At 36.3% G+C, this 27961-nt stretch overlaps 1 protein-coding gene across 1 annotated transcript in view; it reads left to right on the plus strand.

The window, feature by feature from the left end:
* Positions 1–1927: 1927 nt before the first annotated feature.
* The window catches only part of LOC113227494, a 195842-nt gene continuing 169808 nt past the window's right edge, over positions 1928–27961 (plus strand). The window contains exon 1 of the mRNA XM_026460433.1: positions 1928–2164. The gene's annotated coding sequence lies outside the window, so the exon portion shown is untranslated. The remainder of the gene's footprint in view (positions 2165–27961) is intronic.

Raw genomic sequence — 27961 nt, forward strand, 5'->3', positions numbered from 1 at the left:
CATTTTAATAGCAGTAGAGCTCCTCGTGAAAGAGTCCATCCAGGGAAGTACTGCCACCTTACCTATTTCTGCCGCCAAGCAGTAATGTGAGCATTATTGCGTTCCGTGTTGGTGAAATTAGAGGCACATGGGACTTGTTAACTTATGTCTCAGAGTGACGGGTGCAGTGGCACTGCCCCTAAGATCTTTGCGAACAAAAGCTCTAAGTGACACTGCAACTGTTATGGATAGGCGTGTCGCTTACCACCAGGCTCACGGCTTGTTAGTCCGGTCACTTGGTATTATAAAAAAAATTATGTCTCTACCTACATAAAGCGTATCTAATTAGATAGGTATTATAATAAGCAGACATGGTAATCTTTCTCTTATAGGTAGTATGATTTCGAAATTTTGATATGAAATTTTTCTCCAGATGATAGAAATATGTCCGACGACCTCGGTGGCCCAACGGTTTATATTGTGGGCGCTGGATTAGAAGGCCCGGGTTCGATTCCCGGTAGGACCAAATTGGGATATGAACTTTTTTGAATTGGTTCTGGTCTGAGTGTTCTAGGAAGTGACCCAGAGTGATTTCCCTTGCTCTGGTACTATAGTACAAAAAATTCTCTAGTTTGAGACCAGGCGATTTGTGTCGTTGTCTGGCACATTATTATGTACATTATTCATGATATAGGTATTATTGTAAAAAATAACCGACCTCAAAAACTTTTTCGCTATAAAACTTGGCAAATAAATGTAATTTAACGCAGTCGTTAGAAATAGGATAGAAATCGGCTACCGGAAAGTGCGCGAAATCGGAACGAGGGGATCCTCGTTTACCACCCATAAAGGTGGAATATTTCTTTTTATTCTTCAAATTTAAATGAAACCTATACTGACCTTCTACCAACAAAAAAGAATCATCAAAATCGGTTCACAAAACGCGTAACATACACAAAAACAGTTGAATTGTGAACCTCCTCCTTTTTGAAGTCGGTTAAAAACGATTTTGCATGTATGAAAATAAGCAGTCATCTCGCCACCTTCTTTTCAAGACAGAGTTAGGTTAATTCCAAAGTACTTCAGTTATTACGGTGCAATAAATCATGAACTGACAAATGGCGACTATCCACGAAGATTCCCGAAAACCGGAACACAATGTTTCCGAGAAGTCAGAGTTTTGACAAGGAATTCCTTCGAGCTATGTTGTTCAACTAAAGACTCCTTAACGTCTTGTAGGAACTTAGGAAGACGTCTAATTAGGACGGCACGGCGTCGACGATTTCATTACAAATGTATGAAGCCAGCAGCTACGTGGCTTGCAAGCACACGACCTATACAATGCTCCTTCCACGCCACAAAGCGACCACTCCACCTAGAACTCTGATAACCCCATTGCTACTTTAACAATAGTAGCAATGTTTACTTCCATATAGGATGAGGAAGGTCAGCTTACATTGGCAAGATTCTCAAGCTCTTTCCTGCAGGCAAAAAGTCGAAACGTGTGGGACTGCAGACGAACCCGTTTTTCCATACAAGGCTCTCCTCGACAAGTCGCTTCCCAACGCAACAGCTCACATAATATTGTTAGCCGCCAGATAGCTTTTTATGTCGAATGCATTATTCGATACTCATTTAAAATTCTAACATGAGCTTATAAAGAAAGCTCGCCATTTTCATGCGATACCCTGCTATCGACGGTCGTGTGTTATTCAATTCTGCATTGTAAAGATCTCTCTTTATCTCAACGTTTTATTGGTTAAATTTATTACGCAAATTCGGTTTTGGGAGCTGCGCAGCCGGTCTGTTTGGCACCCACGCGTCAAAAATCGCGGGGGCGATCATACTCGGAGGCTTCGGCGCGTGCTCAAACGTGCGCGCGCACCGGCAGACTCACACGCTCCTTTAAAACACCTTTTTTTATAAAAAAACAATGAAAAAATAAAAAGAACAATAAGATAAAAAAAACAAACCCGTTCCGTTCTCGAAGTGCCAGTGCTATTGCTTTCAATTAAAAGTTCAAATAGAATCTCGAACGAATAGTGATTGCAAATAAGATATCGATGATTGAAATTTATGAATGGAGTGGGTTAGGAAGTGACGTCATGCATAGTGTTGTGGCTGTGTCAGACTTGTGCCGGTGGGCGGGGATTTGATGACAATGCGACATCATTAGAGCGGAAAGGTGAGTGAATGTGATCATTAGTGGATAAACGTCTATTTTGAAAATAACATTAGTTGATTTTACATATTAACTAATGTGTTTTAAGGTCCTGTTTGCTTATTTCAAGAAATATTTGTCCAAGATCATCAAAACATCTGTGTTCTATAATTACCTAACATTAAGTACTGCTATTCCCACGTTGCAATTTTCTTCATCGGACTTCGCCATTTGAATTGTATATTCTCACCAAAAATGTGTATTTTAATATTTTGTTTGGTAAATTGCAAATGAATAGCATTCAATGTTAATAAACTTGCTATTATAAATTGAGTTTTGGATAAGCACTACTAGAAATTTTGTAAGTGGCTACTTACTCATTTTCTAGGACCTCTATAACGGATATGTTTTTTATTTGATGGCAATGCGGAGACCTACTAAAGATAACGATCTTCTTAGGTTGCGAAGTAATGAAATCTAGTTGTACTTACTAAATAGGTTGCATGCAACGAGTATATGTACTCGATGGTTGCATGTCTTAAGTGGATCGATATAAAATACTACGAATCGTTGTTCATCACAGCACTATTCACTGTGTCGTAATTTAATTTTAGAATATTTTTGTTTGAAATGCACTTAGTCAACTTACTCCTAAATTACTTGCGTATTGAAACAATATAAAATTGTTTTTAAACGTACATAGATCAATAAATTTATAAGTTTATATTATACTTATTAAAGAATTTATCAAAAGGAAAAATATTTAGCAGATTTCCAACCACATTAAGTAGAGGCATAATCTATGCACACTGTTGCCGCGTGGGTGACAATAATAGGCCAAAATGTTGTTGTGACATTTCGAAATTCGAAGTACACGCTCCCACGCAAATGTGCTGCCACATGCAGCTTAGTATGCTCTAATAGGGCTTATTTTTGTTTGTATCGTCCAGGTGTGCTTGTGCACTGTATTTAGTGAAATGTTGTTAAGGCTGTAAGGATTGTTATCCATGTTTTGTAATGTGAAGCGAATTAATATTCTACTTATTATTTTAGTACTTCAAGCAGATATTCGAACGGAAATATTTAAACTAATGTAGAATTTATTCGTACACGGATAGAGTTGAAAATTATATGAAGTCGATATTGATAATCAAGAATACAGTGAATACAGAAGAAATATTTCCTAGTTTGAAAACTAGGAAATATTTCTTCTAGCTTCTTTTTTGCTCATTCACAAATTCATTAGCAAAATATAAAAAACAATTAAAAATGCAACAGAGTTTGCAACATGAGGTTTGTTTGAAAAAACAAATATACACGATTTAAATCTGGAAAAATAGTTTAATTTCCTATTAAATTATATAGTTGACAAAAAGTATGATAAATAATAAAAAGTGGAACGCATGTCAAAATAATGTTTAAATAGATTATTCAACAATTTGAATTTCAAAAACTTTTGTACAGTTAAACAACTTCCCACAAGCAATTTTAAAAGCTGCGGTAGCCTAATGGTTTGATCTACCGTATCTCAAGCAGAGGCCCCGTGTTCGAATTCAGGCTCAACCTCCCGACATTTTTGGAATTTACGAGTATATGCGAAATTTAATTTAAAATTTACCATGAGTTTTTCGGGGACGGAAAACACCGCGATGAAACTTGCACGTCGTAGAAAGTTCACAACCCTCGGAAAACGTGTGAAGTCACTAATCCTGTTTAAGCCTCTAAGAAAGGAGGGCTCTAGACCATAGTCCACCCCATGCATCTAGATCTAACATTGGGCGAGCTTTATCACTGTCTTCTTTACCACATCCTACAAAATTTTAGCATAAACTAGTAAAATAAAATAGTATCAACTATGGGCTCCTAACACCTTCGTCTTAAAGGAGACCCGTACCCAGCAGTGAGACGTATAAAAGGGTTGATGATGATGATGGGCTCCTTAGGTTATGCTTAACATTTTAAAGATTTAAGTTATATAATCAATTCTATAATTAACATCAGAGTTAATATAGTTGTTAGGTGGGCGTCATCCTTGTACAAGACAATGTAGTAACCAGAAATTATACATGGTGTTATTATATTGTTTCCGAAAATCTTTACTAACAATTTCTAATCGCCATACTGAACAACTGTAACGGCGTACCTGCAGGCTTAGCATGAGCCCGAAGACAAAAGTTATCTCTTCTTCGATGACAGTTCCAAGAAGAGATAACTTTTGTCTTCGAGAGAAAATTGACATTTCGAAGAAGAGATAACTTTTGTCTTCGGGCTCATGCTAGGCTTGCAGGGGCGGCAGAGGTTATTAAGAAAAATAGTATGGTTTTCATTTTTGTGATACCCAGAAACGGGACGAACACATCGTGTACCAGGTGATAAGCGACACGCTTATTCATGACAGTTGCAGTGCCACTCAAAGCTTTAAATCGCAAAGATCTGAGGGGCAGTGTCAGTGCGGCCGTCACCCTGAGACATAAGTTGACAAATCCCATGTGTCTATAATTTCATCAGTACCCTTACCCTTCAGAGCCGAGACGCAGTCTCACATTCCTGCTAGGCGGCAGAAATAGGTAAGGTGGCAAAACTTCTCTGGGCGAACATATTTACAAGGAGATCTACTACTATGAAATAATATTCCGTACCGAAGTTGATTTATTTTTTTAAATGAATTGATATGAACTTGTAGTAAATGTTTGGATTCACAAGTATGATAAAAAAAGAATATTTATTTACAGACAACTAATAATCAATATAAATCAGTAAATTAGCAACATAAGACACCGTATTACTATGTTAGTCTTGGTATTAGCATAATATAAATTTGTTTATTTATGTTATAAAGGGTTATTTGAAAAATAGTATCTAGCAGGATTGTATTACTAAAATCATAAATACAACTTCTGTTCCGTGACTCTTTACAAAACATGAAAAATTTACGAAAAGTAAACTTCTAAGTTTTTGTTGACCTATCTGACACTTTTTAAGTCTGTATTTGGTAGTAAGTTCACACGCGCAAGCCGGTCAGTTAGTCCGGTCACTGCCTATATAAATATTTTTATTTTTGTACGAGAGTAAAATGAAATGAATTACTAAAAGTCATGGAACAACAGTTGTTGTTTATGATGTTAGTAATATAGTCCTGAGAGGTGGTTACTATATTATAAATCTCCCTGTATATTGCAGATAGGCAATGCCCAGCGAACTGGACGACCGCTGCACTCATCCGCTATCATCCATTCTGATATTCTTGCTGCTGTCCTTCAACCATCGCACTATCGTGGAAATTTTGCACATGATGGCATAAAAATCACATGCTAAGCGCATAATGCATGGTTCAAAGTTTCCAAGAACAGTTCCAACATCCTGTATAATTCGTAGTAATGTCTTCTCATTTGTAATGTCATGTAGGACGATATTTAGCAATGTATTGTAATATATAGCATTGCATTGTCTTGTTTAGGCGAGGTAATCTGTTACTAACTAACTTAATTGTTACATGAAGTGCTACGTGTTGGATGTCATTATTAGGAGTTTAATTAGACGATAGATGGTAGATTGCGTATGTAAATAAATTATTGCAAAGCTTATTATAAAGCAAATAAATTCAAATCATACTCTTTGTATAATATAGCCACATGGCGACACGCCTGTCCATAACAGTTGCAGTGCCACTCTGGGCTTGAAATCACAAAGATCTGAGGGGCACTGCCTCTGCGCCCGGCACCCTAGTTGACAAGTCTCATGGGCCTGTAATTTCACCAGCATCCTTGCCCTTCAAAACCGGATCGCAGTAATGCTGACATTACTCCTTGGCGGTAGATACAGGTACAGTGGTAGTATTTCCCTGGACGAACTCTTTCATAAGGAGCTCCGCTGCTACAAAATTTAAGCATAAAAAAGTTAGGGACGAATTTCTTTAGTAGAATGTGTAAACCTCTCTCCTGAAAAATTGTTATTTTGCAGATGTGGCCTTATTACAATAAGAGTGCGTAATTCGTAAAAATATGGTATTTTATGGCCCGTTTGCGTTCAATTATTATTCATCGGATTGTAATAAAAATTTCGTAAGAAGTGGGCGGAATATTGACTGCAAAAGTTTTTGAAATATTAGCTTCCACTGCTGGGCATGGGTCTCCACTAAGGAGAAAGTTAAAGCCTCAATGGGGTGCACGAAAAGGGGGCTCCCTCGCGACGTACTGGTTATTCCTTTTCCTGTACGTGTAGCGTATCCTAAATAACAATCGGCAAGTACTTTACGTCGAATGGCAAATCCTTTTTAAAAGTTCTACAAACGAAATTAATGATGCCAAATGAGGGGCGAACAAGTCGTGCACCTGGTGGCGACACGCCTATCCATAGCGGGTGCAGTGCCACTCAGAGCTTTAAATTGCAAAGACCTGAGGGGACTGCCACCGCGCCTGTCGTTCTGAGACATAAGTTGACAAGTCTCATGGCCATGTAATTTCACTAATACCCCTTACCTTTCAAAACAGGAACGCAGTATGTTCACATTACTCCTTGGTGGTAGAAATAGGTAAAGTGGCAGTACTTCTCTGGACGAACTCTTTCACAAGAAGCTCTACTGTGGTTACTTAATTTTTTATGTTTAAATAGGCGAGTTATAAAATTTCACATGTACATAATTTGTTTCATATCGTTCGTATCATTTTCAAGACTATCATGTCGATACCTCCAATGGACACTACTCCACTAGTTTGTTATAATTATTAATACAAAGAGCGAATACAGAAAAAATTCCTTCGATCCGGCCGGATTCGAACCGACGTCTTCTAGCAAACCGTGTCAGACGCTATGCCAATTGAGAAATTTCACAAAAAATAATTGAATAACACGGTGGTGAAATGAACAAAAACAGAACAGTTTCAAAAATTTTATTGGAGTAGACAATTACATTTTTGGACCTGTTCTGTTATTGTTTCTTTATTTCTTTTTTTCACAAAATTCGTTTATTTGTTTTTTTTTCCAAATTTTGTGATTTGTTTCTTTTTGTTTTAACAAAATTTGGGTAGCATAATATTGGTAAATAAATATGACTGTTTACAAAAATAACAGAAAATGACCAAAAAATAAAGATGGCGTAGTGTTCTTTGGCGGTATCGATGTGATAAAAGCACTTTTGACGTATAATCACATGTGGCTTGATTACGCCAAGGATGCGATGTATATAATACTAACAATATTTGTTTATGTCTCCCATAATACATGTTTAAAAGTAAAGGAACAGAGCGTACATAAAGCGTTGCGAAAAACAGGAGCTTAAACTAGGAAAGTCCTGTATTTTAAGACTCCTGGTCTCCACCTCTTGGTTGAACAAATTCTGTACGTACGGTTATATTACTTACAAATATGGTAGGAGATTAGTTTGACAAGTTAATGTGTGCATTGTTTGTGTGTGTTTGTATGTATAAATTTGTAATTAAACCATTTTGTTTGTTTGTTTTTGTTTAACAAGCATGGGCTGTCTTTTAACCGTCACACACAAAGATGCTAAGCTTTTTACGAAAGCAGATCAAAAAATCACATAAATTTAAAACAGCGCAAAACTCGAATGAACAAAAGACTATCGCCCCTTTGTTTTTACGCCCTCTGAACAAAAGGCTCAAATAGTGGTTTATAATATTTTCCTACCCCCAGGGAAGGTACCTGATTGGACGCCGCCACTGCACCGCATGCGATAAACGTAGAGTTACCGTTTATGATGCTGTTTACAGAGAAATACCAAATTACATTTGCTGTTTGTAGCGATGATACGTAGAAAATTGTCTAGTATAGACTAGTAGTTGTATTTACGACCTAAAAATTATAAAGTAATTAACTTTTGACGAAAATATTAATGTTTCCAGTAGAATGTGTTGAATTAATGCATAATATCAAATGTAAGATATAGGCATTAAAATTGAAAAAACATACTATGCTTTTCTAATTAAATTGAATTTTCAGGATCACGCTTTGCTAATAAAATATTAGGTTCCAATTTTCCTATCTGAATAAATAAGTTGGTGGATGTGAACGCTGTTGATTTAACGCGAGTTTTAGTAGAAGCTAGAACTTGAACACGTGAAACGAGCCAAGTTCTTTGCAAATTTACTCATATTAATTATTTATAGGGATGGTACGTATACTATTCTTGTTGGTATCATATTGTGTGACTGGAATCGAAGTAACATAATAAAAATTAATAACAATTGCTGTCTAAAGGAACAACTCCGTTCGGTGAGATTTTTATAATTTGTGAAACAAACAGGTAATCCTTCTTACTTAAGTTTGCGATCCAAAATGCATGAAATTTCTTTATAATTAATTAAGTCACCGCCTTTAACCCTCCTCAGCACTGCTACAGCGCCAATATAAACACACCTTTCACTTTCAAAAATTGCTTGCCAATCATTGACTTACAAATAAATGGACGACGGGTCTAATACAAAAACCACGAAAAAAATGTCCCAAGTCAACCTATTCGAAATTTAAATTGTTATGTCATCGCAGTATCGCGCTGTCCGTAGAACAACTGAAGACTAAAGCGGAGTGTCGCGCTCTGTATACGATTTTAGCGCCTTACAAGTGCGGACACTTTTTAGCGCGGACCCGACGTCCATATAATTGTAAGTCAATGTTGCCAATATAAACACACCTTAATACGTCAATAATATTATGGAACTCTCATATTAAACTTGTAGGGATACATGCGCTGACGTTATGTTTTCAACCCTCCGCGTGTGCGCAGTCAGTCATCGTTCGTCACGCGCCCGGTCCGAACGTTTCCAGCAATCACGTCGGGGTCACTACTTTCGGAACTTTTGTGGGTGGTCCTATTAATCACACGGATTTAACGTGCTCACTGCGGGGATTCCAGACAAAGTCAGAACTTCGTTATAATATAGGTAGTTGTCACACTTTTGTTGTTCACTGACAAATAGTACATGGTACAAAATAATTAGAAGATACACAGGTTAATTCGGAACTACTTATGGCGAGGAATATTGCTGGAATCGTTCGGACCGGGCGCGTGACGGACCATAACTGACTGCGCACACGCGGAGGGCTGAAAACGTACATATGCTCATACAAATTAATCCAAAAACTCAATAAATTCTAATTTCATTAGATTCTCTCAGATAATGCCACAGACCACACAAATACTGATGACACTGACGACAAAATGTTTTACCCTATACAAAGATCTGCAACAAGCAGATAGAGAAATTCGTAAGATCCCTTGACTCGATCTGTGGCTCCGTTAGTAAAAGCGGTGGTACTGGTGTGGTAATATCTATGGTGGCAAAAAAGCTGGTTACAGTCCAGTCAGATCAAATTATGTTTTCATGTTTGATTTTTATATTAATAATTATTACAAACTAGTGGAGTATTTTAACAAAAATATTTAAATATCATGGTAGTAACAGCATCACGATATTCAATAGAATATTTATTTCAATATTTATTTAATAGCAGTAGAGAATTGTGAAAGAAAAGTGGAGTCCAGGTGCTGGTGAAACTACAGGCATATGAAATTGTCAACTTTATGTCTCAGGGTGACAGATCCCTTTAGATCTTTGCGATTTAAAGCACTGAGTTGCACTGCAATTGATCACGCGCACGACTTATTCGTCCCGTCACTTTATAACCTTTAAAAAAAAAACAAAAAAGGCTAGTTAAATTCAGTTCAAATTTAAAATGTAAAAGATTTTTGTGTTTTTGTTTATTAAATAATAATCATCATTAGCACAGCTCGACTGTATCCTTTATAAACTTAGCGCTACCACTACCATGCAGTTCAACACACAACACGGTGCATACATGACGTTCTAGAATAATGGTGTTCATGCTTAAAAGCTTTTGCGGATAATCGCGCTGTTAATTATTGGCTATGGCCTGGTATAATGAAACTCTATTCACTTTAAAATTCGACTTTCGTAGGTGCCCAGGTGTGATCGTAAAGTTTACCTTCGTAAAAAGCATGAAGTATCGTGTAAATTATAAAGGAAAGTGATTACTTATGCTTTTGAAATGATGCTTTTAAAAGGTTCTGATGGCTTTACCACAAAATTATGCAATGATCGGCACATGCACCCATGATAAATATTTTACACAATGTAATTGTTATAAGGAGGTTTTATTTTAGTATAGCGCAAGAGCGCAACAGCTACTGAAAACTGAACCTTGTAATTTTAGTGTTTCCAATTTTTTACAATCACAGGTCACCATTTTACTGACCTCTGATTAAGACAGAAATGACAGCATTAAAATTAGGCGTCTGTATTTTCAGCTCGTGTGGCGTTACGTTTGGTTCACAGTGCATGTATTTAGAGTTATAGAAAAAAAAGTAATTCAAATACATTATAGAAGTAATTAATATGCAATTCACTATAAAAGCAAAGGTCAGGCAAAGATCAGGATAACAAAGCAACTGGATTTTATGTGATTATTTAATCGTACTTAGGCGCAGACTTGATTTCCCACAGGTTATAAGATGTAAAGATATTGTTCTAACCGATGCCGTAATTGGTCTACAGGGAAACCATGCTTGCTTTCCACGTTTTTCTTTGCCTCGTGGAGAGTTTTTACCTCACGATACGATACCGATAATATAAAGTAAATTAAAAAAGTATATTTGTAAAACACATGTAACCTCATGTGTTTTACGGATAATGCATGGACGAATTTTTTGAATTTGGCTATCATTCTAATTGCAATTTTACCCTCCTTATAATTATACAACAACATCGCGGTCCTTTTTGAAGCATTTCTAGTTTAGTAGAATGTAAAATTTTATTGTTGTTATAAGGGCAAGCAAGTACTTTTTTTTTATTTCCTTGCAATAATCATAATCATTATTCTACAATCTGTTTTAACATATTTTATAATCCGATTTAAATCCGGAAAAATAGTTTCATTTCCTATGTGTAACAATCGCGAAAACCTAAGAACTCGATATATTTTGTAATCGTTAGTATTAAAAATACCCGCCTTTGAAAATGCAATTAGGATTATGTATAATTGTTTATTGTGGACTTTCAGAGCTGTACTATTGCTCTTTCTGTTATTCATTTCGTTTATTATTTTGTTTTCTCCCAGTTATTCAAATCCCGGGGACTCTAGAGTGCTCCCGCTAAGGCGTCACGACCGTCAATGCTTTTCTTTAAGTAATGCTAAGCCCCCCGTCAAGTATTTTAGCATTAATAAAAGAAAAAAGTGTCTCTGTTCCCGTAACAGATCGTTGCCACTTGGAAGCTTATTCTCTTTTGACTAAGTCTCGTATTTTTTTTATGATATGATCAAGTAGTGCGCCTGGTGGTAAGCGACACGCCTGTCCATAGCAATTGCAGTGTCACTCATAACTTTAAATCGCTAAGATCTGAAGAGCACTGTCACTGCGCCACTCACCCTGATTTTCACCAGCACCTTTTAAAACTGGAACGCAACAATGCTCACGTTACTGATTGGCGGCAAAAATAGGTTAGGCGGCAGAACTTCCCTAGACGAACTCTTTTCTAAGAAGCTCTCCTGTTAATCGATGTCCCTTTATGCACCTTTATGTGTATTTCTGATTTCACTGCTAGTGTAATATACTTACACGTTAAGGACTGGCTACATGGTTGAGATTATCAGTATTTTATTTGCTCTGGTAATAAAGTTTAGTAAGCAAAAACGGAGTTACTCGCCACTATAGTCGCAATTTTAATTCCAAAACCTTACAAAATGTAGAGGATTAAAAAAAAAGAGATATAACAATTTCGGCAGACGAATTAGATTATATTTTATAAGGATTTGTTTTTAAATTCACTGGACGAAAAAGTTGTGATGGATGAGCAAAATATAAAGTTTCCCACAATATTCAACCCTGCGCCCAAAGTATACTGCTTTAGAACGTTGTAATTGTCAGTTGTGAGAATCCTTGAAAGGGCATAGGTTTTGCTATGTGAAGGGGAATATATTTAAATACATAATTAAATTAAAAGCAAGCGCATTAATATTGAATGTATAAACAAGGTGCATTGCAAGTGGAGCGAATACAGATGTGAAAGGCCAGTTTGTTCGGCAATGACATTGAAACATTGAAGTGACATGATACTAGGATTTATTGTACGATTGATTTGCTACTCGGCAATCAGGCTGCCTACGTATACATTTTAGAAACCGTAGAACTTCTTGTGAAAGAGTTCGTCCTGGGAATTACTGCCGCCAAGCAGTAATATGAGCATTACTGCGTTCCATTTTTGAAGGGTCCTGGTGAAATTACAGGCACATGGGACACGTCAACGTATGTCTCAGGGTGACGGGCGACGTGGCAGTGTCCCTCAAATTGTGCGATTTAAAACTCTGATTGGCAATGCAACTATTACTGTGGACAGGCGTGTCGCTTTCCATCAGGTGCACGATTTGTTCGTCCCGTCACTTGGTATCCAAAAAAAAGCTTATTTTGTGATATTTACATTGCTGTTCTGTGTTGTCATTCTAATTTTTAATGTGCAATAGAGAATATTTCAACCATTCATTAATTCGTATTTATTTATTTAAAGAAAAATAATTGGTTGTACTATATTTTGATTTCGTAGATTTTGAGATATTTCGTACAAATAGGATCATAATTCAATTTCCCGTGGCGGCATGTGCCTTCGACGTTGACTTCGAATTCGACGCTGTACATTTGTGAATAATTTCTTGCTAATGGTGAATGAAACCATTGTGATGAAACTTGAAGAAGTCGAAGATGGTTCAAAAACTTCTGAATATGTGAGATGTTCCTAAACTGTATCTATTAGTTAAGCGTGACTAAAGTGTTGTTAATGATGAGAGATTTAGGTGTGTAGTCTGAGCTAATGCTGTTGCTTTCTGACAGCATTTTAACTACAAAATGCAGTTGAAAAGTAACATAAAAAAAGCATATTTGTTTAAAAAAAACGAAATTTAGATCTGAAAAAATAGTTTAATTTCCTATGTATCCCGACAACATCCCGAATGGCGAAAACCTAAGAACTCGGTAGTTGAAAAGTAGTTTCTTGAAGTTGCAGTGCAGTCGATATGCAGCTCATGTGATTGTACTCTAAAAATTGCTGCTGAAACATAGAATGTATCTAGTAGATAACCTACTAGACCAATGTAGGCCAATTTACACATAAACCGGTCATAGGTCATGACCTAGCTCCATCACATCACAGAACACAGTCGTAATAGTTTGCCGGCGAATTAATAATAATAATAATAATAATAATAACGCACACACTCAACATAGCCCCGCTTTAGGGAAACCCTGTGTCGCGGGTGCCATGGACACACACATAGACAATCACAAATTACACCCAAACTCACGAGAGAAATAATTGTAGGCCATACAACTATTTCTCTCGGCCCGGGAATCGAACCTGGGACCTCTGCGCGGCAGTCCGGCAAGTTTTGAATTTGTATGCGAAGCGATGGATGAAACTACTGATCAAGTCATAGACAATCTTTAGCATGACTGTACGAGGAAGGTGACTGTAATAGCCGAACAAACAAAAGTAGGGGAATGAGGCTCACTCGTTCAGCCAAAAATTACAAGACAGCCATAATACTTTTGGTACGGGCGTGAGTCAGTTAAAAGCATTAAAAGCTATAATTTTACGATACGATAATTACAACACATTTACACGGCTTTAAGCCGAAAGCGACGTGCCCAAAAATGGCCACTTTCAACATTTACTCAGCGTTTTTACGACTTTACGAGAACGTTTTTTCGACTTATAAACGACATACTTTTGCTGATTAAGAGAAGAACGGTGCAGGGTGGGCAATAGGTGCAGGTGACTGTGCCTTTCAGATCTTTACGATTCAAAGCTCTGAGTAGTACTGCAACCGCTATGGGCAAGCGAGTAACTTGACCCTAATAAGAAGGAAATTTCTTCCACAGACAACAAGAACATTTTTTAGGTTCCAAAAGTATTCTTAGCTGTCCAAACCCCAATCGACGAGAACATTAAAGCGATCTATTGCTACGGATTTAAGATGAATGGGCTATAGGTTATGTTAATGCCAAGATCTAGATTCTATTGCTCTCGTGGGTGAACTACTGACATTTAATTAATGTCTTTTGGTTTTATAACGTAATAAATAAGCGATAAATATACCAGACTATTACTCCAAGTAACTGCAAGATAATCACGTGAGGTGAAAGATAGCCCAATTGTTGCCTTTACTGCCGTCTTTATCATAACCAAAGTAATCGACATTTTTTATTGCGTTATTAACATATGAAATTAGCGAAACGAGATTAACGAAAGCTCCTCAAAGCGGTTTTTGTATCTTCTTTTTCTTCTTAGAGTGTCTCTTCAATATTGAAGGTTGGCCGTCAGCTTCCTGTATCCATCTCTATCAGCAGCCTACCGAAACAGCTGTTCGACGGAGGTAATGCCAGTCCACTCCCGGATGTTCCGCAGCCACGATTTCTTTCTTTGCCCAGCGCGTCACTTTTTCTGCACTTTGCCCATCATTATTAGCTGTAGCAACATGTATCTATTGTTTCTGATGACATGACCAAGATTTTTGCGTCTTTTGATAGACGGCATCATTTTCCGGGACAGATGAACACCCTGAAGCACGGTTTCGTTTGTGACCCTCTGCGTCCAAGCAATGCGTAACATGCGACGGTAGCACTACATCTCAAATGCCTGCAGGCGTTTGATTCGTTTTCGTTTAAATTTGGTTTTAATTTTATTGTTAACCATAATCTCAGTACCTCAAAAGATCGCGGAATGACATCTATTTGCCATATTTTATTGAAATCCGTTACCGGAAAGCGCGAAACCAAATTCATCCAATAGTTTGCCGCCCTTAGAGGTAAAATATTTTCTTCTTTATTTATATTATTTTACTGTCGCGTCTAGCCTATTCCCTTATCACGACATCTGTCGTGACTGTGTCATAGACGATTATTTTATCGTTGTCGACTGTTATGTCTACATGTTCCCACTAGACCGTGACGATGAAATGTTTCAAAAAAGTTGTTTGAAAAAAGAAATGTTTCAAGCTGCGATTAGCTGACGACACATTTTTATCGTGACATTTTGTTTATCGTCATACGACTGCCATCCCAGCACTTCCCATTCTCACGAAAGTCTGTCGTCGTAACGTCAAACATGTCGTGAACGACAGTTAATCGTTTTGTACTATATGTGAACAACTTCATTTAAATATACAAGCCACAAAACTTTAAACTGCACGACTATCGGTCGTCGTGACGATAATGGGAACGCGCCCTAATTCGTTTTTCATCGATTCTGAAAACAGATAATTTTTGAGTTAATACACTATTGTATGAACAGTACGACAGGTACATTTAATTTATTTAGTTACATATGAACGGGTTATATCTATGATAGCTATAAGTAAATTACGATAGGTGATCCATCAAAGTACGGAACAATTTCTCGTGTTGTTGGCGATGATCGATTGGGTAGACTCATAGATTGGCTACAAGTATTTGTAGACCAAATTATGGAACAACCTTCACCTATATAAAAAAATAGAATAAATAAAATTGTTTCATGGAATAACTTATTGTACAAATGAATAACTAAAGACTAATTATGCGAATAAATGTAAAATATAACACATATACCTGAACTAGGAGAATCCTGTATTTCATGTAAAAAAATACTAATTATACAGGTGATATTATATATAATGATTAAATTATAAACAAAAAATAATTGAAATATAAACAAAACAATAATATTAATAAAATAATGAAATACAAATCATACACCTATTACGCTTAAATTAGACAACATTTATTTTGGGATAATTAATAAATTCTCTGTATCATCGTAGGACATATTTTGAAGGAATTCTTGGAGAATTTTCTTAACCTTTATGTAACAAAAATGATATATGGCCAGTTTGGCGTTTAATTTATTGTACAAAATTGGACCAAGAAACACAAAAAAGCTGGAAATAAACACATGTTTTGATGATACTATTTTGGGGCAGACAATATCTTTTCGTCTTTTGTTAGTATTTTCAGTACAATATGGGAGTGCAATGTGCTGTTTGAGAAATGTGGACTTAATAAATAATTGCCTTACAGTTAGTACCTTACACGACTTATACAGAAGTTTAGTGGGGTAAAGGAAAGAGCGGAAGGTAGAAACCTTTACAACCGCTCGCTGGGCTCTCTCAATGGTTAGTAATGAAGTTTTAGCAATAACACCCCAAGATGTAATGCAATTAATAATAATTGATTGACATATGGCAAAATAAACTTGCCTGAATATTTTAAAATCAGCAAAAGTGCGTCGTTTTTTAAACACATACATTAGCTTACGGATTCGACCGCTTAGTGCTTCGATTTAGTGCTTAAAAGAGAGGTTATCATCTATTATAACACCTAAATATTTTACCTTGTTGGTAATAACAATGTCTGGACACTTGCACGGGTTGTTAGTAGTCTTCTTACAATGGTGAGCATAAAGTTGTGTGTTAGTTATAACAGACTTTGGTTTTCGCATATAGAACTACATGAAACTAGTTTTATCCGTGCTTAGTGTTAATAAATGTTGCTGGCGCCAATTATTTACGATATTGAATCCTCGCTGAGCATACTCATAGACTTCCTTATAAGCAAAGCAGTATCATCGGCATAGAATATGATCTTCCCACCACCACCAATGTAGATCAGAAAGAGAGTAGGGCCTAAAATACTTCCTTGGGGAATTTCAAATGCAGTACTCTTGATATTAGAACTGAAAACGTCACCTATTTTGACACATTGGGAGCGGTTCTCCAGATAATCTGCAAATAACTTTAGCTGTATACCTCTTATACCTAGGGATTCAAGCTTCTGCAATAGGATGGGTATGTAAACTGTATCAAAGGCTTTCGCTAGGTCCAAAAATATCCCCACTGTTTTGTTACCCTTGTCAAGTTCTCTTGCTAAAAAATCCGTAAGGTGATGCACAGTGTCAGACTGTGTTTTAGATAATATGGATTGTTTCTCCAAATACAATACAAGTCTATTATTTATAAGTTTTTCTAATATTTTAGATATTGCTGGCAGTAACGAAATAGGTCTATAATTCGTTATTTGATCTTTGTTACCAGATTTATATATCGGGACAACAACAGCTTTTTAAGCATATAGGAAATATTCCTTTTACACATGTAAGCGGTGAAAGTAGGATGTGCCTGAATTGTTTTAGTATTTTGTTTGATATGTTATCATGACCAGGAGCACTATCGTCTTTTAGGCTTAAAATTATTCTTTCAACCTCACTATCATCTGTATATAATAGTACAAATGACCCCAGGGACTTGTTACAGATGGATTGAGTGCTTTGTGGTGGAGAAAGCGACAAAGTTGAATTTTTTGAGCCAGATTTTTACCTGCGTTAACGAAAAAATCATTTGCGCTGTTAGCAGAATCAGCTCAGATGAATGGGCTTTCAATAATCCTGAAGATGATTCATGATGTTTTGATTTATATGTTACATTTTTTATATATTTCCAAACTTTTTACTGTCTGTACCAGCTTTGTCTAATTCCTTCTTATCGTACCTAACTATTTTTAACTTTTTTAAGAAGGTTGTTACAAAAGTTCCTGTATCTTTTATACGATGCTTGTGATATTAAATTATCTGGATTACATTTAGCCTTCATATGTAGTTTATCCCTATACAGTGAATAAGACCCGGTGTAATCCAAGGCTTGATATTGTAATTTTTATTATATAATCGCACGACCTTGGTGTTACTTAATATTGATTGCTGTACATTTTTTACTAAGTAGGACATACAGAAATGCGCGTCATCAGAATTATAAACAGGGTTAAAGTCAATGTTGCATAAATCTTTTTCAAGTTTATTTATATTGATTTTAGAAATTATTTGCGTGCGAGTAGAATTAAGCAATTTACGATTAAGGGTTAGTAGAGCGGCTCTATGATCGGTTATTGTCGAGTTAGTAACTAATGTTATTGATTTAAAAATGGATTTAAGCATAATATGGTCTAAGCAAGAGCCGCGTTGATGAGTGGGGAGAGTGTGCGCAGGAAGTAAGTCATGAAACGAGCATAGGTTTAGGTACACTTGCGCACAGGAATCGATGCTATCTGGGAGAATGTTGATGTTTATGTCTCCTATTAATATTACATTTTTAAAAGACGATAAAAGTTGAAACGTACCGTTAAGTGAGTCAGTAAAAACTATGGTATTTCTAAAAGAGGAGGGTCTGTACAAAGCTAACATTGCTATATCTGATCCAATTTTGATTAGGAGCCGATTGCAGTCTAATATATTAGGTTCTTCAACTGAAATATTTCAATTATTCCTAGCATAAACCACTACACCGCCATATTGGTTGTAATTTTCCTTAGAGCTGTATATACTATAGCCTGGCATGAGTGGCAGATTTCTACATTTAACTAATCAGCACTCTGTCAGAACTATGACATCACAGTTAACGTTTAATCTTTGCAGGAAAGCACTGAAATTGTCAAAATTCTTATAGATGCTGCGTATGTTTTGTGTTAGTATGGTTAGAGGATTGCTACACGGACAACATCTGTTAAGATGTTGTCTGCAAATTTCAACTTCACACGACTTTGACTCGGATACGAGAAATTATCTAAGTCGCAAATCAAACCATCAATCATAGTGTTAAAGTGAATTAAGTTCTATTACTATAATTAATAAGTGGCGCTCTTAGGCGCCTTCATAATCTATTGAATTGTTGTGAAGTACCTTTTTTCGGCAATTTTTCTAGCGGGACAGTCAACATCTCCTGTTTGATGGTCACAGGTCTTCTTGAAGTGATTCAAGCATGTAGCACACTTTGGAGGTTCGGCCTTATATGTATACATATATATGTATATAAAGATTATTTATGTTATAAAGCGGTGTTAGACTAACAAGAAAACGGTATAACACGGTTATACAAGTGGCGAGGTGTCCGTATAACTCAATTTCTACCGGCTAGTTTAAAATGTTCCACATGTACAGTGTTTTTTTTAATTGAGACAGTATGGGGAAGTCCGAAACCATTGAAGATACAAGGAAGCTGTCTTAAGAACCATTAAGTCTTTTTTAATAAAAATAATGCTGGCATAGTAAATTTTTTGGTCAAGTGTGAGTTGTGAGAAATGGTTTTCACAAAAAAAGACTTAATGGTTCCTAAGACAGCTTCCTTGTATCAATATTCGGATGTTTCGGATTTTCCTATACTGTCTCATTTAGAAAAAAACTCTCTGTATTTACATATTTTATTGAATTAATATTCAATTATTTTTATGTGAAATTACTCCACTAGTTTGTTATAATTAATAATACAAAGATCGACAACCAGAAAAAAAAATCCTTCGGTCCGGCCGGATTCGAACCGACGTTTTCTAGCAGACCGTGTCAGACGCTATACGAATTAAGCTACGGAACGAACCAGCGGACATCACGAATTTTTCCGTGTTTTGTTGTCATATCTTTGCATTTGGTTTTTCGACGACTTTTTAGCCATTGAAATTGAATTGAAAGTATTTCATTACCCAAACCAAATTTCACAGGAGAGGGATTTAACGTTATTTTTTAACCGACTTCAAAAAAAGGAGGAAGTTCTCAATTCGACTGCATGTTTATTTTGTATGTATGTTACGCGATAACTCCGGTATTTGTTAACCGATTTTGATGATTCTTTTTTGTTAGAAAGAGGGTATCTCCATAGTGGTCCCATTTAATTTTGAAGAAAATCATCCACCGCTAAGGGTGGCTGTTCACGCATGAAGATTCATTTTTATAAATAGCGCCTAAATTTTATTATAAGGAGCAATTATATTTTAATGGTTGATTTTGCTATTCTCCAATTCAAGGGGTTTTTCTCTCTTAATATACTTTGAGTAGTGAGAACCGATTTTTATTACCTCCTGTGTCAAGCTCCGTGTAGTAGCGAATTAGAAGATGAATCCAGGTTTGCGAACTTTCCGGTAACCGATTTCAATAAAACTTTGCAAATATATGTAATTCCACTTACTTTTGAGGTCGGTTTTTTAGTACTCTGTACTGAGATTATTATTTGTTATATCAATGGCTACGACTTTAATTTTTACGCAGCAAGCATTAATTTATGTTGTCTACGGACTGATAACAATAGATCCCAATAAATCACACTAATTTAACGCACCAATTGCTTGGTCTCAAACTAAAGAATTCCCTATACTATGAGTACCAGAATAATGGAATTCTGGGGCAGTTTTTGATGAATTTAGAAAAGTTAATTTCCCAAAATGATCCTACTGGGAATTTAACCCGGGACTTCCGCATACAGCGCCCATAATGTAAATCGTTAAGCCACCGAGGTTGTCGAGGTAATTAATTCTGTTTCGTTGTTGACCGCATTAAGAAGGAGGAAACAAAACACAAAAACATTTATTGTCAACAAGCACCTCCCCAGCTGAAAACCTTTCTAAAACTATGTCCATTTAATTAATTCCTTTTCACCATATCAAATTCGAGATAACGAAGACTGTGCTGTAGCGCACATTCATTAGTGTTAGTAATTGTGCAACAAATGACTATCGCTGCGTTCCTATCGACTGTAGCAAAGGTGAGGGCATAAGGCATTTGATGCTTATTTAGAATGATGTAACAATGTATTTTTATTTATATTTATTGTTGAAGAACAAAAATCTATTTTCTTTTAAAACTTTTAAAACACTACACTTACTCTCCACTTTCTTGATACACACTGCGACTTATTTATCTAACATAGTTTAAGTCTTCTATAAACTATACTAACTCTATGAACATCTTTCTCATATTTTATTCTTTTCTGGGTTCCAAATGAACAGTTTTTTTGTACTGGTTTTGGGACTACAGAGTTACTTTTAGTTTACCTGTAAGCCATTTGCTCATAAAAATTCGATTGATGCTTGCCCGCCGTGGCGGCAACGGTACTGTCTGCTACCACAGATTAAATCCTTTTGTGGGGTCTGGATGTTGCCTGGCTGGTTGGCAATCAATCAATAACTAATAATTACTGTATTATTTCTATACTATTTGTAATGGCTATCAATAAAGTTATTATTAATATTATTATTATTATTAAAAGAGTCCAGAGACCTTGTCAATTTGTAGTGCAGATTCGGAAAAGTCTACGACGGTACTCACCCATTCATGCGCACTTTAAGAGACGATACTATCTCAGCTCGAATGAAATATTTACCCGTGCTAATAAGGTTTATTTTGCTTGGGTCGAGCCGGCAGGGATATTGGCTTTGTTTTTTTCACAAACGAAATTAAATCCATTTGAAAAATGTATATCGTGTACAATACGTGTTCTATTTAGTTAAGTTGATATAAAAAAAAACATTAGTATATGAAAAGTACCTATTGAATACAGCGGTTTTCTTGTAAAATTTGGAGGCAAGTTTTGTGTTTTTTTTTACTATTGTGAAAATTTATGGGAATCGTGTTTTCAGACCGTATAGTAATCAGTGCATATCCTCAATTATACTATGATATTTTTTTTTAAAGTGATTGATTCAACACCTTCACTGATTTGCGGAATCAACCAAAGTCATTTCAGGTAGTATAGACTCTTGACAGTGGGTTAAACAAAGAACATGTTCAAGAAAAAAAAAAACTTTATTTTATAAATTATAAGAGCGCCTTTGACCTCCATCTCACCTGATGGAAAGTGACGATGAGGTCACACACACCTAAATAATGCCTATTCACTCTCGCCTTGAAAAGGCCCAAGTTATAACGTTCAGGGAACAAGTTTGCAGTCAGGAAATTCCACACCATAGCCGTTCGGCATATAAATGTGGAATCTTAACGCTTCGTGCAAATCTTTGGAATATCCACAATACAGGGGTGGAACCCAAGCCCACGCCTAGTCCCCCGGTGATGGAAAGGGGAAGGCGGAATTAAATCATGTAATTCCATCGCACACTCTCCGTGATATATCCTGTAAAATACCGATAAGCAGGCAACTTTACGGCGGTTTTAAGGCTCTGCAGCTTCGCCTCCACTAATTATAAATAATGTCTATATAAATGTCACATTTAATTTAATTTAATATCCAATCGATTTATACTGTGCGCGCTGGATGTGTACCAGGGCGCCAAACTTTCGAAGCATGAAATCCGTACGGACTTGAGTTTCGATTGGAGCTAGAATTGAGAATGTATGACAACGCGATTTGATAGTTTCGAAAGGGCTCATCTTTTCGTTGACGGAGTTTGAGTGTAGTTCTGTAGATCATCCATAATGGGAAAACGGCCGTAACGACGGATTATATGCTGCCCAGGGCCCCAGGTCTCGGGTTCGATTCCCGGTGGAACCAATTTTCGAAACCTTCCAAAATTGTGTCTGATATGATTGTTGTGGCTAGTACCCGGACTGAGTTTCGTTACTATATAGTACAAGGAATTCCCTAGTTTGATACCAGGTAGTTGATACGGTTTTCTGGCACAATGCTGTTATTACTTTGTACAGTACAGGGAATGTTTTTGCCATAAATTAATAATTATTTCTATTGTTTCTTTTAGTACTCTTGTTTTTTTAAAAAACAAGAGTACTAAAAGAGAGTCCTAAGAGTTCTCGGAAGCAATTGGGGTGCGTTGACGCTGTCCAGGGGGTGCTACCGCATTTGAAAAAAAAACTGAATGATCTGTACATGTAAATTACAATCGACAGTTATATACATATATATAAATAAATCTATAAATACGTGGGTAATTGTCTAAGTGGGCCAAAAATTTTGGGAAACTGTCTATATTTGTCTCCCTTGGAGGTGGAATATTTTCTTCAAATTTGTATGGTATCGCTATTTAGACACCTGCTTTCCAACACTACGGTTCAGAAATATCGAAGTAATCGCGTAACATATACGCAATAAAATACGAATTGGGAACCTCCCCCGTTTTTGAAGTCAGTTAATCAAAATGTTCTTCTGTCTAGTACTAAAAAGTCATAATACTACGCCGGAAATTGGCGAATTATTTTCTGCGTAATGTGCCACTACACTTACAATCTGTCTCGAGAAATCACTACATCAAATGGTTGTAATTAATGTAATTATACAATGTAATATATACACTGGTATGCAATATAAGTTTTAATAGTATCGCCCATACAGATGCGCGTGGGCGACGACCGCGTTCTGACGAAATCCTACCTCCATTCATAATTAGCTATGGAACAACGTTTGTCTGTGTTTATTATGGCACAGATATTGGGAAAACAACTGCACGAGGTATTCCGTAATAATGAAACAGCTTTAAAGAGGTTTTCTACTCATTAATTAAAAGTAATGTCTAATATTTATTTCTTTTTATAAGGATTAAATAAAATAAGAAATAAAGTCGTCTTTATGTAACGTGCAAAATACAGTGAGATGAAAATTACATTATTATTCCTTCATAACGCAAAAAAACAAAGACAATAGAAATTAAAAAAAAATATTCAATTTAAAATGAATTTAAAAAAAGACTATGCTAATTACATAGCCCTCCCTATTATCTGCCATGGCCAAATAATTAAGAATAAGTGCACGTTTGACCTCTACTTCATCTGCTGGAAAGTGACGATGAGGTCGACGATGGAGCATGCACACTTAAATAATGCCTATTCGCATTGACTTTTTGTTCAGTCAATGCCTATTCGCTTTCGTTTTGAAAAGGCCCAAGTTATTCCATTCCATAGCTTCTCGCCATATAAATGTGGAAGTGTTCGAGCGAATCTTTGGAATGTCCACAACTTAGGGGTGTAACTCCGGTCCTATGTTTTTTTTAATAATATTAAGTGACCGGACGAGCAAGTCGTGTACCTGGTGGTAAGCTCCATCCCTGTTCATAACAATTGCAGTGCCACTCAGATCTTCAAATCGCAAAGACCTGAGCGGCAGTAATTTCACCAGCACCCTTACCCTTCGAAACCGAAACACAGTAATGCTTACATTACCACTTGGCGGCAGAAATAGGTAAGGTAGCAGTACTTGCCTGGGCCAAATCGTCCACAGGGAGCCCTATTGTTACTAATTTAGTTCTATATCTAGTCCTCCGATGATGGAAAGGAGAAGGCGGAATGTGTTTCGCAACTGGTACATATTGGAGATGAAACTAGTTTTTCAGGATCTAAATTGCATATAGTCAGCCATGGGCAGTGGACCTGTAAATAACTCTATTTTTTTAAAACAAATATCCGCGATGTAGGTAAGAAAACGCAGTACCATTTCTAATGTTAACCTATCACTGACTCATGTATAAACATACAGCATAAACTGTAATACCTATTGTTATAATATTATGTAAGTAACTTAAAATTACTAATAACTAAGTACGTAATGTTTTGTTCTAAATACCAATGCCTTTATTAGTTTTTTCAAAGTGAGCATTTGTGTTCGTATATGTGTTATAATTTTCGGTCTTTTAATTAAATTTCCCTGCTATATATAAGCCGCTTAGATGTTCATTTTTTCGTATTTGCTTTGCTTCCCACGAGGTAGGCGTAACCTAGTGTGGGGATCATACTTTATTACTTTTTTTTTTATAATATTAAGTGACGGGACGGGGAGTGGTGAACAACATAGAGCTTTAAATCGCAAAGATCTGAGGGGCACTTCTACTATGCCCGTCATTTCGAGACATAAGTTGAAAAGTCCCTTCAAAACTAATAACGCGTAACGCGTACACACACACCACAAATTACACCCAAACTTACGAGAGAAAAAGTAAAGGCCATACAAATATTTCATTGGCAGTTAACCTGGAAGTTATTAAACAGGAACGCAGTACTGCTTAGCGGTAGAAATAAGTAAAGTGGCAGTACATCCCTAGATGAACTCTGTCTCATGGAGCTCTGCTGCTATGAAATCCTAAGTTATGGTAATTAAATAAATTAAATAAAGAAATTTAGATAGTCAGCAGCGTCTGTGTAGGTAGCTTATCCAATCTTATTACAGCTGATCGGGGATCCACCTGCCAAATGTGTTTAAGGCAAATCCTCCTAAGAGGCCAAAGCCCTAACTTCAATAGCCTTTTGTAAGTTAAAGTGACGCCGTGTTGGCCCTTTCGCGTTTTTCTCTTTCATTGTCCTCCGTTCCCCTCGGACCCCTTACCCTCTTCTTCCTTCGAACGTTTCCGCGTGTAAAGCAAAACTGGTTCTGTGCTATTAAGTTCTCAAAAGCCTTTTATGTATACGTTCTAATGCGGATACTACGCAAAATGGTGTGCGACGAAAAAAGGCACTATTCGATGGTGCAGTCGGCATGGGCGTAAGTCGTAAATAGTCGCCGCCCAGTCATAAATAAAGCTATTATTATAATTCACCTATATGTTTATCGGTCGTTCCGCAACTTTTTGGTGACTTTTTATGCTTTTTGCCGTGGAAAATTTGAAAAATAAAGTTTATATAGGTGTAACGGGGTAACAGTGCCTACGCGTCTTTGTGTGTGTTATGTGTGCATGCTACCTCGTGGACGGCAAATTCGCGCTTGTTTTTTAACCGACTTGAAAAACAGGAGGGAGTTCTCAATTAGACTGTTTTTTGTTTGTGAACCGATGTTGACGTTTCTTTTTTTTGTTGGATAGAGGGTACCTCAGGTTCCATTTAAATTTAAAGAAAATATTCCAAGGATGAAGGGATAACTCGGGGATGAATCTGGTTTCGCGGACGTTGATTTCTATAAAACTTGGCAAATAGATGTAATTTCACGAACTTTTGAGGTCTGTTTCTTTTTTTAATAAAAAAGTTGTAATTTCACATAAAAAGGTTATTTCTACGTCATATAGCTGTAGTAGCCTAATGATTTTACCTACCACCTCTCAAGTAGAGTATCGTGGGTTCGAATCCGGGCTTATATGTCTGAGTATTGTGAATTTACGTACGAAATTTAATTAGAAAATTACGATGAGCTATTTGGTGAAGGAAAACGTCGTTAGGAAACTTGCACACATCTGCAAAGCAATTTAATGATCTGTGTGAAGTTTCCAATCCGTATTGGGCTCGCGTATAACTATTTCTGTGCCCGCGTGGGAACTACAGCTCAAGTACTCTCAATGTGAGAGAAGGTGGCCCACCAGTGGGACTGTATATGTTAACTATTACGTTATATTATTATGAGTGATTTCTAATTATACTCGTATGAACACCAAGATTTTTCTTTGCTTGTTGTCAACTTTCGTCTCAGGGTGACGGGTGCAGTGGCAGTGTCCTTTAGATCTATGTGGTTTAATGTTCTGAGTAGCACTGCAACTGTCTTGGACAGGCGTGTCGCTTGTTTGTCCCGTCACTTGGTTGCATAAAAAAATATACAAAAGTATATTGAATTAAATACTTGTATGTAACGGAAATTTGTGCGTTCTGTTACAAGACACGGAAAAATGTAAAATATTTTAATACTGACAAACATGTATTTTAATTCGCTTGATTCAGATTTTGTTTTTTCAAATATAATATTACAGTATAAATTGCACCACATGTCAAAGTATAAGAAATTAGGTTATGGTTGAGATCGTTAAACAAAAATGAAAATATGAAGCGAAAAATACACGATGATTATAAAATTAACAATTCATTAATAATAATATTGTTGTTATGATTACGAATACGAAGATCGAAACATAGAAAAATTTTTCGTCGACCCGGTGGGACTTGAACCCATGTCGGTTACCTATTAGAAATCCGAAATGCCATTTTTCAGAAGTAACGTTTGCTCGAAATTTCATAACCTCGAAAGTAATTTTGAGAGGAAAATGTTTTCTCTTTTAAATCTAACTTAACCTAACCTAACCGAACCTAATCGAGTCTTTGCGATAAATATCCAACATATCCTGAAAGAACAACGGTTTCGTTATAATTCAGTTTTCGGAGTAATGAAAATTCGAACAAACGTTATTTCGGATAAAATCAATTTGAGTTTGTGATAGGTTACCTTGTATTCATAATGATAACAAAAGTAATAAAAATTATTTCTCAAAAAATGTCAATAAATATTGTTGTTGTCATTAAATTACATAACAAATATCATTCGTTATCAAAGATTGTCATACATACATGCCCCGATTTCTTATGATTTCTTTGTACTTTTGGAGTTTATGGTGCACATAGAATGACAAAACAAAGACACACTTTCGAACAATATAATTAATAATGTTTCTTACAAATGTCCAGTCACTCCCACAATAACGACTGCCAAGATTTTCAATTAAAAATGAGCACACTGACCCTCCGATTTTCCAGTTGACTACAACCCATAGTACCTCTGCCATTTGTAATTATAACCCGATTATAAGGTCGCCCACGCAGCGGCCGACAATAGCGCCGCGGGCGTAAACTTATGCGTGAACGGGCAACGCTTTCTGCAAATTTTATTATGCAGTTAAAAGCTCTGTCGTCGTACCTACAGATGACGGCAAATGGTTGACTTTATGAAACATGAGCAAAGTGGCCATCAACAAAGTCTAGTTGTAAAATTGGGGATATTGTATCAGACCATTTCCTTATCGATGTTATGAAAGTGTTGTTTTATGTAAGCAAATCAGTGACTGTTGTTTTAATGCACAACCTTATATGATTGTATTGTTGATATACATCGCATATAGTCGACAAACCAGAAGTACGCTCACAGTTTCTCACACCAGAAAAATTGGAAATCAGGATATATGTTGGAAAAATAATATAACCTTAAAAGACTTGGTCACATGGGTAAATCGATCATCTGATAAAGGATAATTGAAGATATTGGATGTGGGATATTTAGGGCTGTGCCTTGTGGCACTCTAATACGTCATTGTTTATAAATCACCGCAATGATGCTGAGAATATTGTATGAATGAAACGT

Source organism: Hyposmocoma kahamanoa, unplaced genomic scaffold (genome assembly GCF_003589595.1).
Source record: "Hyposmocoma kahamanoa isolate Upper Pololo Valley unplaced genomic scaffold, ASM358959v1 210, whole genome shotgun sequence".
NCBI lineage: Eukaryota > Metazoa > Arthropoda > Insecta > Lepidoptera > Cosmopterigidae > Hyposmocoma > Hyposmocoma kahamanoa.